At 41.1% G+C, this 13,136-nt stretch overlaps 1 long non-coding RNA gene across 11 annotated transcripts in view; it reads left to right on the top strand.

Annotated features, from left to right (window-relative positions):
- LOC149123713 (uncharacterized) overlaps positions 1-13,136 on the top strand; it is a 593,545-nt gene that overhangs the window by 93,206 nt on the left and 487,203 nt on the right. For 9 of the 11 annotated variants that reach the window (XR_016214009.1, XR_016214007.1, XR_016214004.1 and 6 more), the window contains exon 2: positions 12,747-12,921. The exons of 1 other annotated variant lie outside the window; for it this stretch is intronic. This is a non-coding gene — a long non-coding RNA (uncharacterized LOC149123713). Of the gene's footprint in view, positions 1-12,743; positions 12,922-13,136 lie in introns of all 11 variants that reach the window. One more of the 11 variants, XR_016214013.1, reaches the window with a different exon arrangement.

Below are 13,136 nucleotides of genomic sequence, written 5' to 3'. Positions count from 1 at the left end.
GGAAGTGGAGGAGCCAGGACTCAAACCAGGCACTTCAGTATGATGTGTGGATGTCCTAAGTCCTTAGCTTTGGTGCCAAACACCTACTTTACAAAAAATTTTTACCCAGGATTATTATCTGAAATACAGACAATATCTACCTGACTACCAGAAATTTCCATCTGAATCAAACTCAGAGCATCTAAAATAAATCCCATCTCTTTAATCCCTTCTTGTCCTTGACTGAATTACTATGAAGCTGTACAAGCCAGACACAGAAACGTTGACCATCTCTTTTGCTACCCCTGTTGACTCTTCCCCTCAATTCTGCAAATGTCCTTTCCTGGCCCCTCCTGTTCTGATGGCCTTGATTCATCCTCCTTCCTAAAGTTGGGTAATCTCATCCTGGCTACTCTCCTTCCTTCTAGTGTTGTCCCCTGAGGTCCACCTGCTGCAGTGCTTAAAATGCGATTTTACCTAAGAAGCAAGACTTTGCCACACCTATGTTTATAATCCTTCAGTGGCCCTTTTTTTGGATTAAGTCAAAATTCTTAAGTCTCATTTCTGCACTGTAGTTGATAGAACATGTAAAGTTTCAATGTTACCTTAAATTCAGGATTTTATTGGCTGATATTTGGTCATAGGGATGATCTGGGTCCATGTCCACAATCAGAATGTGAAGCCTCAGTAGGCTTTCTCTACCCCTACTTTTCATAGTCAGCACCCAAAATACACTGAGGGAAGTTGGTTATAGCCTTATGTGCAGTGATAAAATGCCATTAGGAGCTGGTGCTGTGGCACAGTAGGTTAATCCTCTGCCTGCGGCACCTATATCCTTTGTGGGTACCAGTTCTTGTCCCAGCTGCTCCTCTTCTGATCCAGCTCTCTGCTATGGCCTGGGAAAGCAGTAGAATGTGATCCAAGTCCTTGGACCCCTGTATCCATGTGGGAGACCCAGAAGAAGCTCCTGGCTTCAGATTGTCCCAGCTCTGGCCATTGTGGCCATTTGAAGTGAACTAGCAAATGGAAGACCCTTCTCTCTATCCCTCTGTCTGTAACTTTCTCTCTGAAATAAATAAAATCTTTAAAAAAAGAATGGCATTCAAATGACTTCAATTGAGGCTCTTTTCTGTCTAGTTTTCTTGTACCTTCTTAGGTTTTTGTTTTATTTTTGTAGGTTAATTGAAGACTTTAACATTTTGGCTAATTGGAGTATCAACGCTACCCTTCTATTCTAAGCAACCTCGAACTCTACCTGTATTTAATATGCTTTTAATGATGATAGTAGCATTCAGAACTTGCCTAAAATAAGCAGCTCTCCTATTAGTAAATGAATTGAGAGGTAGTTAGATAGAACTTATTTGCTGTACCAAAAATTTTCCAGACATAACTACCAGAGCACATGCTAGGAATGAGATCAAATGAACATTGGCTATCTGCTTAAAGCTGCTTTGTCACTCTTGTCATTTTGTTTTTTTTTTAAGAGTTAAGTTTATTGAAGCCTAATTCACATACTGTAAAGTTCACCTGTTTGGGCATATAGCTCTGTAAATTTTGAACAGTTGATCTTTTGTGTAAGTACTCACCACAGTCAAGATATAGAACATTTCTATTCTTCAGAAAGTTCCTTCATGCCTCTTTCTAGTCAATCCCTTATCCCTACCCTGAAACTCAGGGAATCACTGATTTTCTCATCTGTATATGTACTATTCCTTTTCAATAACATTGTTTAAAAGGAATAACTTAGTATAACAACATATTGATTTTGGTTATTTAGCATAGTGTATTAAAGAGCTATCCATGTTTTGCATGAGTTAGCAGTTCACTTTTTATTGTTCATTAGTATTTCATAATGTATATTTCACATTTCTTTGGTGTTTGTATGCATCTAACTTACTGTGCTTATCCATTCCCCAGCTGTTAGACATTTAAGAACACAGGAAGGTAGACCGCATGAATGCTGTCTCCTGGTAGTCACTTGTTGGATTTCCCCATGTAAGTGTGGGTAGAACCTGTGACTTGTTTCTAACCAGTAGAATATTACAGAGATAAAGCCATTAATAATGTTGCCTAATACAACATCATTTTACTGAAGGACTCAGATTGGAGACTCATTGCTAGTTTGATAAAGTGCTGAATGAATCCCTATGGCAAAGACTTGGGGCTAGCCACAGAGAGTTGAAGACAGCTTCAAGCTAATAGCAAAAACCTGGAATCCTCAGTCCTACAGAAGCAAGGAAAAGAATTGTACCAATAAGTGAGATTTGAAGCAAAATCTTGCCCAGTCAACTGTCCACATGAGACTTCATTTCAGATAACACTTGGTATGCAACTTTTGAGGACCTAAGCAGCTAAGCCACGCCCAGACTCCTGATCTATAGAAACTGAGATAACACAAATTTAGTGACTTAAAATGCAAATTTATTGAGTGGTTATACAGGATAGAAAATGAATAATGTTGATTGTTTACAGATTTTTATGATTACAAATACAGAGAATATGCCTATATGATTTAAGTGTTCACGGTTATTTTTAATTTCTTTTGAGTAAATAGTTAGGAGTGGACTTTCTGAGCCATCTGTAAAGTTTAACTTTTTTCAACTTTATTTATATAAGGTGAACAGATTTCATATTTCATATATACAGATTTAGGAGCATAGTGAGACTTCCCACTGTACCCTCCCTCCAGCACATGCTCATAACCTCTCTCCTCATTGTTTTATTTTTTTTTAATTTTTATAGTGACATACATTCAGTTCATTTTATAACCATAAGCTTAACCCACCACTAAGTAAAAAACATTCAACAAAATGCAAGAAGGAAAACAAAACACTGCTCTTCAGCAGTGGAGACAAGGCTATAAACAATCAAAACTCAAATGTCAATTATACTCCCATGCATTAATTTTCTTTTGTACTGTGTTACCACAGATCAAGGGAAATTTTATATTTGACTTTTTGGTACTGGTTTATTTGACTAAATATAATGGTTTTCAGATATATCCATTTTGTTGCAAAAGGGAGAATTTCATTCTTTTTTACAGATGAATAATATTCCATAGTGTCTATATACAACATTTTCTTTATCCAGTCATCAATTGATGGGAATTTGGGTTGATTCCATATTTTAGCTGTTGTGAATTGAGCTGCAGTAAACATGGGGGTACAGGTAACTCTTTCATATACTGATTTCATTTCATTTATGTAAATTCCCAAGACTGAGATTGCTGGGTCATATGGTAGATCTGTTTTCAGATTTCTGAGATATCTCCATACTGTCTTCTACAATAGTTGTACTAATTTACATTCCCACCAACAGTGTATTAGGATCCTTTTCCCCCACATCCTCACCAGCATTTATTGTTTGTTGATTTTTGTATGAGAGCCATTCTTACTGGGGTGAGATGAAACCTCATTTTGGTTTTGATCTGCATTTATCTGATGGCTAGTGATCCTGTGCATTTTTTCATGTTTCTGTTGGCTATTTAAATTTCCTTTTTCGAAAACAACCTGTTAAAGTCTTTTGCCCATTTCTTGACTGGGTTGGTTGTTTTGTTGTTGTTGATTTTCTTGAACTCTTTATATATTCTGGATATTAATTCTTTATCAATAAAAATAGTTTGCAAATATTTTCTCCCATTCTCTTGGTTGCTTCTTCACTTTGTTGAGTGTTTTTTCTTTGTAGTACAGAAGCTTTTTAGCTTGAGGTAATCATATTTGTCTATTTTTTCTTTAATTGCCAAGAATTCTTTACCTATGCCAATGTCTTACAGCATTTCTTCAATGTCTCCTCTAGTAATTTGATGGTATCAGGTCATAGATGTAGATCATCGAACCATTGTGAGTTGATTTTTGCATAATGTGTTAGATAGGAATCTTGTTTCATACTTCTGTTCATGGAGATCCAAAGATCCCAGTACCATTTGTTAGAGACTGTCTTTCTCTAGGAATTGATTTTAGCATATTTGTCAAAAATTAGTTGGTTGTAGATACACTTTTGACTTTTGGGGTTTGTATTCTATTCCATTAGTCTACATGTCTATTTTCCGTTTTTTTTTTTAACCAGTACCAGGCAGCTGTTTTGATGATAACTGTCCTGTAGAATGTCTTGAAATCTGCTATTGTTATCCCACTGGTGTTGATTTTGTTGTATAGGAATGCCTTAACTAATATGGGTCCCTTGTGTTCCCATATTTCAGGGTCTTAGTCCACCCATACGAGGATGGACTGGGCCCGAGGACAGGTAAGTGTGCCGCTCGCCCGTTCCCCAGCCTCTGGATTCCGGAGACAATCAGACACAGCGGGGAGCCAAGTCAAGCAGGGACTCGTTTATTTTGCGTGTAACAGAGCCTTTAAAGCACAAAACTGCAGAGTCATTGGGGCAGGATATAAGCACCAACCAATCACTTAAAGGGTCATTTCATGGTGCAATTTCTATAGGACTAGCCATATGTCTATACACTCATCATCAGTTGTCCTCACTTCCCCTGATGTTGTGCAGCCAGTTAGCTTTGGTGGTAAACAACTTTGAGTTCCACCCACCTTACTTCCTTTTGGTGCCATCTTTGAATTGCCTCGTGTAACTAATTTCCCCACACCATATGAATTGTAGCATGACTTTTTCTGGATCTGAGAATGTCATTGGTACTTTGATTGGGATCACATTAAATCTGTAAATTGCTTTAGGTAGTATGGGCATTTAATGATATTAATTCTTCCAGTCCATGAACATGGAAGATTTTTCTAATTTTGTATCTCTGCTTCTTTCTTTAATGTCTTGTAATTTGCATCATAGAGATTTTTATGTTCTTGGTTATATTTATCCCAAGGTATTTTTAAATTTTTTTTAGCTATTATGAATGGGACTAATCTTAAAAGTTCTTTCTCAGCTATGGTATTGTTTGTGTATACAAAGACTATTGATTTTTGTGTGTTGACTTTTGCATCTTGCAACTTTACCAAACTCTATGAGTTCTAATAGTTTTAGTGGAGTCTTTTGGTTCCCCATATATAGGATCATGTCATCTACAAGCAGGGATAATTTGTCTTCCTGCTTTCCAATTTATATGCCATTGACTTCTTTTCTTACCTAGTGACTCTGGCTAAGACTTCCAGAACTATATTGAATAGAACTGGTGAGAGTTGGCATCCTTGTCTGGTTCTGGATTAGTAGAAATGCTTCCATCTTTTCTCCATTCAGTATGATGCTGGTTGTAGGGTTGTCATTTATTGCCTTGATTGTGCTAAGGAATGTTCCTTCTATACCCTATTTGTTTAAGAATATTTATAATGAAAGGATGTTGTGTTTTATCAAATGCTTTCTCTGCATCTATTGAGATGATCTTAGGGTTTTTATTCCTCAATTTGTTAATGTGATGTATCACATTTATTGACTTGCATATGCTGAATCATCCCTACATACACATCTAAGTTTTAAACTAAGTACCAAATTGTTTACCAAAATGGCCCCACTGTTTTACACTTCCACCTAAACTGTGTGTTCTTGTTGCTCCTTCACACTTAAGATGCTTTAAAATAGTGCTTGAATTGCAGTCTAATCTCCAGATTTTGGTCTCTTATTTATTCTACCCCTTGGGCTTCTTCATGTTTTTACCCATGCTCATCTATGTTTGAAATAATAAATCTAAGAATTTATCCTAATATTTTCCTTTGATGACCACTTCAAGGGCTTTTGATCCCTTATCTTCAGGAAGCAAGAGTTGTAGAGAGCTCTTCCAACTTTTCTAAGTGCTCTGGATAGATATGAAGGTTCTTCGAAAAATTCACAGATATCCAAAATTATTTGCACGAAAATAACATTATTTTAAAAAGTTCAATTTTAAGGCAGACTGGCAGAGAGAGAAAGAGTGATCAAGAGCAAGCCAGCGAGAGACAGAAAGAGACAGAGGCTGATAGACAAGACACAGATTGAAATTCACTCCCCAGTTGCTTGCAACAGCCAGTGCTGCGCCAGACCAGTGGTAGGATCCAGGAACTCCAAAGAGGTCTCCCCCATGGGTGGTAGGGATCTAACTATTTTAGCCATTATCTGCTGCTCCCCAGCATGCACGTTAGCAGGAAATTGGATTGGAAGCCAAGTGGGGATTCAACCCAAGGCACACAGACATGAGTTGTAGGTGTCCCAAATGGCAGCTTAACTCACTGTGCCACAATGCTTTCTCCACGAATAAACTTTATATTCCATTTCCACAAACTTTTTAAGTACTGATTTATAAAGACTCCTATAGGAGTCATTCTCAATCATAGTTGCACATTAGTATTACCTGTAGAACTTTTGAAAATCCTGATGCTCTGGGAGAGGACCCAGAATTAAATTTTCTTTAAAAAAATTACATGGTGAAGGATTAAATGATAAGCTCCCAAGGGCCAGCATTGTGGCATAGCTGTTTAATCCATTGCTTGCAATGCTACCATCTCATATCTAAGGACTGGTTCAAGTTCCAGGTTCTCTGCTTCCAATCCAGCTCCCTGCCAATTCACCTGGGAAAGCAGTGTAAGGTGGCTTGAGTGCTTGGATCTCTGCCACTCATGTGGAAGACTAGGATGGAGTACCAAGCTCCTGGCTTCAGCCTGGGCCAGCCAGGATCTCTGTAGCCACTGGGGGAGTGAACCAGTGGATGGAAGATTCTCTCCTTATTACTTTGCCTTTCAAATACTAAATAAGCAAGTAACTCCTAAGCAGGATAGATTCCTGTGTAATGCTACCATAAATTCAGAGCAATTGGTCTGGAATGTGGCATGGGCATCAAGGGTTTCAACAGCTTTCCAGATGACTGGAATAATTGACCAAGTTTTCTTTCCACAGCCCTCACAGGGTTCTCATTTTTGGCATGCAGAACTTTAATTTGAGCTGAAGACCCATGCTGTAACAGTCAAACTTTCCATGCTCCATTGGAAGCAGGTGGGGGAATCTGCAACTCAGAGACTGTCCCGATCTTGTAGGTGGTTGAACTTGGTGCTAATGACATTTGTCTGTTGCAAAAATACCAGTTAGAGACATGCCCCAAGTTTTCTTCTCACAGACTGTATCATAACACCCTTATGGATCCTTAGGTTGGTAAATATGAAGTGGGCCACAGATGGGAAAGCACGCAACTAGGAAGTAGCTGACAACATTTCTTCATTGTCCTTGGATGTGACTTTGGCAAGGAAAGCAGTGTCTCTACATCTTGTTGCTCCCTTTGTTTTGACTTCAGGAATTAATGGTGTTTCTTTGCTTAATGTATGGCAATTAATAGTGTTTACACTAGTGGAGGAGAATTGATGCTGTTGCATTGTTAGGAAACACGGAATATAGATAAAAATGCTTAGTAATCAACACATCTCCTGATGAGTTTGCTGCCCCCTTTTAGTTGGCTCTACGCATGGCTGCTGTCCAAGACTGCTCAGTGGGTTACAGCTGACACAAAGCAACAAAAATTATGACCACTTGACTGAGACGTGGGAAAGCCACAGGCCAAGCAGACTATAACAGTGAAACAAATCCAGAATGAATGCTTTTTGTTTTGGTTTTTTAATCTAGGCTCTCAGATGGGGCATCCCTGGGGAATTTGCCTCTTGGGCATCTTAGACTCAGTTCCTTTGTCTCTAAACACAACTTTTGTGACTGAGCTATGCTTTCACTATCTGGTTTCTGTATAATTTTCATTATTCCTTCATTCAACCCTGAGTTTTAAACACTTTAAAGCCCAAAGACTTTCTCCAAGTTACTACATGGGAAATGTTATAAAGAGGTAAATAGCACACTCTATTAACAACCCCATATTTTTATGGCCAGTGTCTGGAATATTTGAATACACTTCTTGCCCATACCTTACTTGACTTCTTAGAGCCAAACCTGAATGATCATCTTTGAAGTGGAGTTGTGTCATTCACACCTCAGTAGCTTTACCAGACTATTCTTTGTGAAATGCTGATTGGCTAGAGTCTCTTTTCTGTTTTAACTTCTGGACTCATGGGGATGGAGTAGCTGCTGCCTACGGTACAGTGGTATATTGGAAAGTTGTAGATAAGTGTGATCCAGCTCTGTCATCACTTCTCATATTTCATTAACTCATGCGTGTCATAAGAACACACCTAATTCTGTGCAATCTTATCTATTCCCAAAAAGAAAAATGCAGATACTTGGAGAACATGCAGGAAATCCTGTACTGAGTATTGTACCAGTTCACCCAGAAAAAAAATACTGAGAATTATACATTAAAAATGGCTAAAAGGAAAAAATTCCCATTTCTGAAACTGGCACTCTAACATGGGAGACCAGAAAGCATTCCCAGAGATGACTTTGGGGGTTCACTGGTTGATTATGACTGTGAATATGAGTATAGAGAGCTAACACTTAGGGCCAACAGAAGTATGCCTATAAAAAATACACTCTATTTATACCCAAAGAATAAAGCTGAAGTAATTAGGGCCCAAAGCAGGGAAGGGATTTTTCCTAGCATCCTATGGTAGACGGACGGAAATGAAAATAGAGCCCAGTTCTGACTCAGAATCTAGTGAACTTTGCATTGTTATATTATTTGTGTTAATCTGCTGGTCCCAAGCAAAGTTTGAAAAATGTACGCTCTCCTTTTGTTTCACCTATAGCAGTGGAGGATTCAGAATATGTGGATTTTGAATGCATTTGCCTCCAAGGATATCCTCTCTCATTCTGCTCTTTGAAGATACTGTCCAGTTTCTAATAGGATTTAGATTTCATTGTTTATGGCTTCCCAGTGTCATTTTGTGGTGTGGGATTTTTCCTTAGTTTCGTTTAGTGCATGAGTTGGGTTGGATCAACATTGTGGTAATGTCTTATAAAAAGTTAGATTTAGAGTACTTAATCTGCCAGCTTGTTGGAAATTTTTTTTTTTTTCCCCCCAGAGGAAGTGAATTCACCTCAATCAGAAGACAGGATTAGTCAGGTTTGACCTGGTAAATTGAATCAGATAGTTATATAGCATCAAATGTTCTCAGCATTGACCTTTTTAATGAGAAATGGATCTATTAGATCTGTTTTACTCTGCTATAAAATATTGTATGAGTTTGAGCAGAGCTTTCCATCATTTAGATACATATCAGATATGGGGATGGGTTAGGCTAAGACCAAGTAAAATTAGCTTTAGAAGGCCGGGCCAGGTGGAACATGTCTAATTTGTTAACTTGCTGACCCTCTTTTTCTGTAAGCCAAAAGGCTCAAAAGACCAGACACTGCTGAATACCTTTTATAAAGAGAAGAATAAGACCAAAGCAACCCAGCAGAAGTTCTTTGGGAAAATCTCATAAAGCATGCAATCTCTCCTGCTGGGACGGACAAAGCATCTGGGTCTCTTTGCTTTCATGTCACATCCACGACTCCTGTCCTTAAATGCGGCTCTGGGGCCTGACAACTGGAGTTGACTAGTTAAGTAGATCTTAAGTTCCAGCTTTAAAATCACCCAGCTGTTCTCCTTTCTCAAAAATAAAACCTAACCAGCTGGTGAGTGGGAGTTTCCCACTGTGACCCGGGAAGCTAAGGCCTAGAGACAGGTGTGGATAGGAAAAGCAGAGAGATGGGGGTAGGGGGCAGAGGGGAGGCAGATGCTGCATCTCCCAGAGCAAAAGGCCTCCTGTCCATAGAAGCACTGGGGTGGGGCTGCCCACGGAGGGGGTGGTGAGCAGTTGCTTGGAAAAGAGGATTATTTCTTGCTGTGCTCTCTGTAGGTGGGTGGGAGTGCAGGGACAAGATACAATGGGACCATTGACTGTTAGAGCTGGGAGAGGTCTTTGAAGTTCAGTCCAATCATCTTACACATTATGATGCTGGGGTCCATAGGTGGATGTACTTGACCCACAGGCCTGCAGCTAATTGAAGTCTAGTTATTTTGACTCCAGTGAGATCTCATGATCTCATACCTCTGGAGACAGCCTGGTACAGGTAGTGATGTTAAACACATTGATTTACCACTGGGCAGACAGATAATTTAAATATAATATTTATGGAAAAAAAAAGAACCTTATATGTAATGCTAATGTTATGCTGGATGCTCCCAAACAAGTCACTTACCCTCTCTAAGGAATTAAGCCTCCATACAGGAATGTGAGTGGTGGTACATACCCACTGCTCTGGGGATGGGGCAGCGGAAAGGACCAAGGTGTGCTCTGATGCTCTCCCCAGCATGGCTGCTCACTGATCACAGGCAAAACACCCAGATTCTGTGGTGGCATTTCCCCTCCCTCTGAACAGGACCCTCCCCTGGCTTCGTATCTTTTGAGTCTTTGCTGATCTCGGTGTAGCCTCACTGCATTCTCTTGGAATATCTTGTCTTGTCCTTTGCTTAAGACTTTGATAAAGAAGTTTATTTCCCTGCAAGATGACCTTGCAGGCCATTGTTATTAATAAAGTGATCAGTGTGGGAAGGTGCAGAAAGGATGGCTACCTCAACCCTTCCCAAGGCTACAAATGACTTAGCAGGTATTTTGATGGCTGAAGTCAGCAAAATAAATAACACCTCATCTTGATTGTATAATCCCCTCTTCATCTATAACCATCACATAAACTGGTCCACTCTGGGCCAGGAAACCTGTGTTTTATTCCTTGTCCTGCCACTGCTGTGTGATCTTGGGTGAAGACTTAAACTTGTGAATCCCAGTTTCCCTCTCTTTAAAATGAAGACAAATATTTTTGTGAAATAAATTTTTAAAATTTGTTTTTGTGTGTTGGAAAGTAGGAGAGAAAGAGAATCTTTTAGCCACTGATTCACTTCCCCAGAAACACACAACAGCCTGGACTGGACCAAGACAAAACCAGGAGCCAGGAACTCAGTCTGGATCTTGCATGTGGGTAGCATGGATCCACTTACTTGAGCCATCACCTGCTCTACCCCAGGGTGCACATTAGAAGGAAGCTGGGCTGGCACCATGTCTCACTAGGCTAATCCTCTGCCTGTGGCACTGGTACCCCAGGTTCTAGTCCCAGGTGGGGTACTGGATTCTGTCCCGGTTGCTCCTCTTCCAGTCCAGCTCTCTGCTGTGGCCCAGGAAGGCAGTGGAGGATGGCCCAAGTGCTTGGGCCCTGCACCCGCATGGGAGACCAGGAGGAAGCACCTGGCTCTTGGCTTTGGATCGGCGCAGTGCACCGACCATGGAGGCCATTTTTGGGGGGGGTGAACCAATGGAAGGAAGACCTTTCTCTCTGTCTCTGTCTCTCTCTCACTGTCTAACTCTACTTGTCCAAAAAACAAACAAACAAACAAAAACAAAAACAAAAAAAAACTGGGATTGGGACTAGATTCCAGCACAGGCACTGTGATAGAAAATGCAGGAATCTAGAGTGGCATTTTTGGTTTTTTTGACAGGCAGAGTGGCCAGTGAGAGAGAGAGGCAGAGAGAAAGGACTTCCTTTGCTGTTGGTTCACCCTCCAATGGCAGCCGCAGCCAGCGCGCTGCGACCAGCGCACCACGCTGATCCGAAGGCAGGAGCCAGGTACTTCCTCCTGGTCTCCCATGGGGTGCAGGGCCCAAGCACTTGGGCCATCCTCCACTGCACTCCCGGGCCACAGCAGAGAGCTGGACTGGAAGAGGGGCAACCGGGACAGAATCTGGCGCCCCGACCGGGACTAGAACCCGGTGTGCCGGTGCCGCAAGGTGGAGGATTAGCCTAGTGAGCTGTGGCGCCGGCTTAGAGTGGCATCTTAACTGCTGTGCCACACACCCATCCCTAGAGCAAGCTCTTGCTCTCTGTTCTGCAGGGTTGTTGGGAGGACCTAATGGGTTCCTGGGAGGATCTAATGAAGCTGTGTAACAACTTTCTGTCAACAATAGGCCACGTATATAGGAACAATCCCCTAATATTACAATGGAGTTGAAAAACTCATATTTCATTCTGACCATATACTATCAAAATTCCTTGATACCTCACTTGTAAATTTGAGGGGAGTCTGGTATTCATCTGCTATGCCAGCTGGATAAAACTTTAGGAGGTGAATTATGTACAGTATTCAATAGTTGATATGATAGTAAGTAGCTAGAGTACTGGTTTAGGTACTTAGTATATTATTTACTGTTATTTTAGACTGTGCTCCTTATATATGAGAAAGTAGACTGTGGCTCAGTATGCCAAGCTATGCTGGCAGTAGCCCCATATATCTGAAGTTACCACGTCTTGAGTGTAACAAGTAGCCACGCAGAGTAACTTACCTGCACCATCTGTGTTTGTAGAATTGCCGTGATGGTCACACAATGACAAAAGCCACTTAATGGTGCATTTCCCAGAATGTGTCTTGATAAGTGACAGTTGGCTGTCTGTGAAAGCACTAACTGGAGACAGCCACAATTTCATGTCAATGAGAGGAAGGTTAAAAGGCAATGTCTTGTGTTAGTTAACAGAGTACCCCTTACTGTAACTTGGCAGGTATTTTTCCCCAGGTAAGTGTTTTGGAGGGGGATACCCCTGGAGCCTCATGTAAGGCTGGGTGAATGAACAAGAAAAGAAGGCTGATCAATGTTGAATTCTTTCCTCTTACCTTCCTAATTTTACTCACCTATTTCCATCTCTCTCCTATTTTCCCTGTTGCTTCCTCCCCAAAGAAACTGTGTTTTCCATCAACCTCATGTCAAGTTGCCCAGCGGGGCTGGCCTGGAAACCCCAGGTGATTCTAAGATGGCATTTCCCGCTGCCCTGCCAGGAGAGCACTGCACACCCCTGGGCAAGAGTCAGAATGTAATTAACCCGCTGCCCGTGCTCCTCACTCTGTCACACACACTGTTCCCCTCTGATCCCAGCAGATAGCTTGGGGCCACCAGCCAGCTGTGCATTTGGAGGAACAGCTGGGCCACATCTGGACTGGCCTAGGGGCTGTCAGAACATCCATCTCTTATGAAGAACTTGACCTACAAAGATTTTTCTGGCCAGAGAATCTTCTGAACGAAGTTAGGAAAACAATGCTAAGCTCTAAGAAAGGTGAGCTTGATGATGTTTTATAGTATTGCTGGCCTGGGGCCATATACAGGGTGGCAGCAAGGAAAGGTGCAAGTTGGATTTCAAGGAATACGGTCCCCTGGCATTTGACAAAGGGATATAGGAGCAATCCTTGCTTTACTGGGAGAAGCAGCGAGCTGGTCATGGTGTTTTGGTGAAGCACAGCTGTGAGGGCATCTGGGTTCTGCTGGATCCTC

The sequence above is a fragment of the Oryctolagus cuniculus genome, chromosome 10, assembly GCF_051225735.1.
Source record: "Oryctolagus cuniculus isolate XC-2025 breed Fujian yellow rabbit chromosome 10, ASM5122573v1, whole genome shotgun sequence".
Lineage (NCBI taxonomy): Eukaryota > Metazoa > Chordata > Mammalia > Lagomorpha > Leporidae > Oryctolagus > Oryctolagus cuniculus.
Note: the sequence above shows the minus strand (reverse complement) of the source record. Positions and strands in the feature narration are given on the sequence as shown.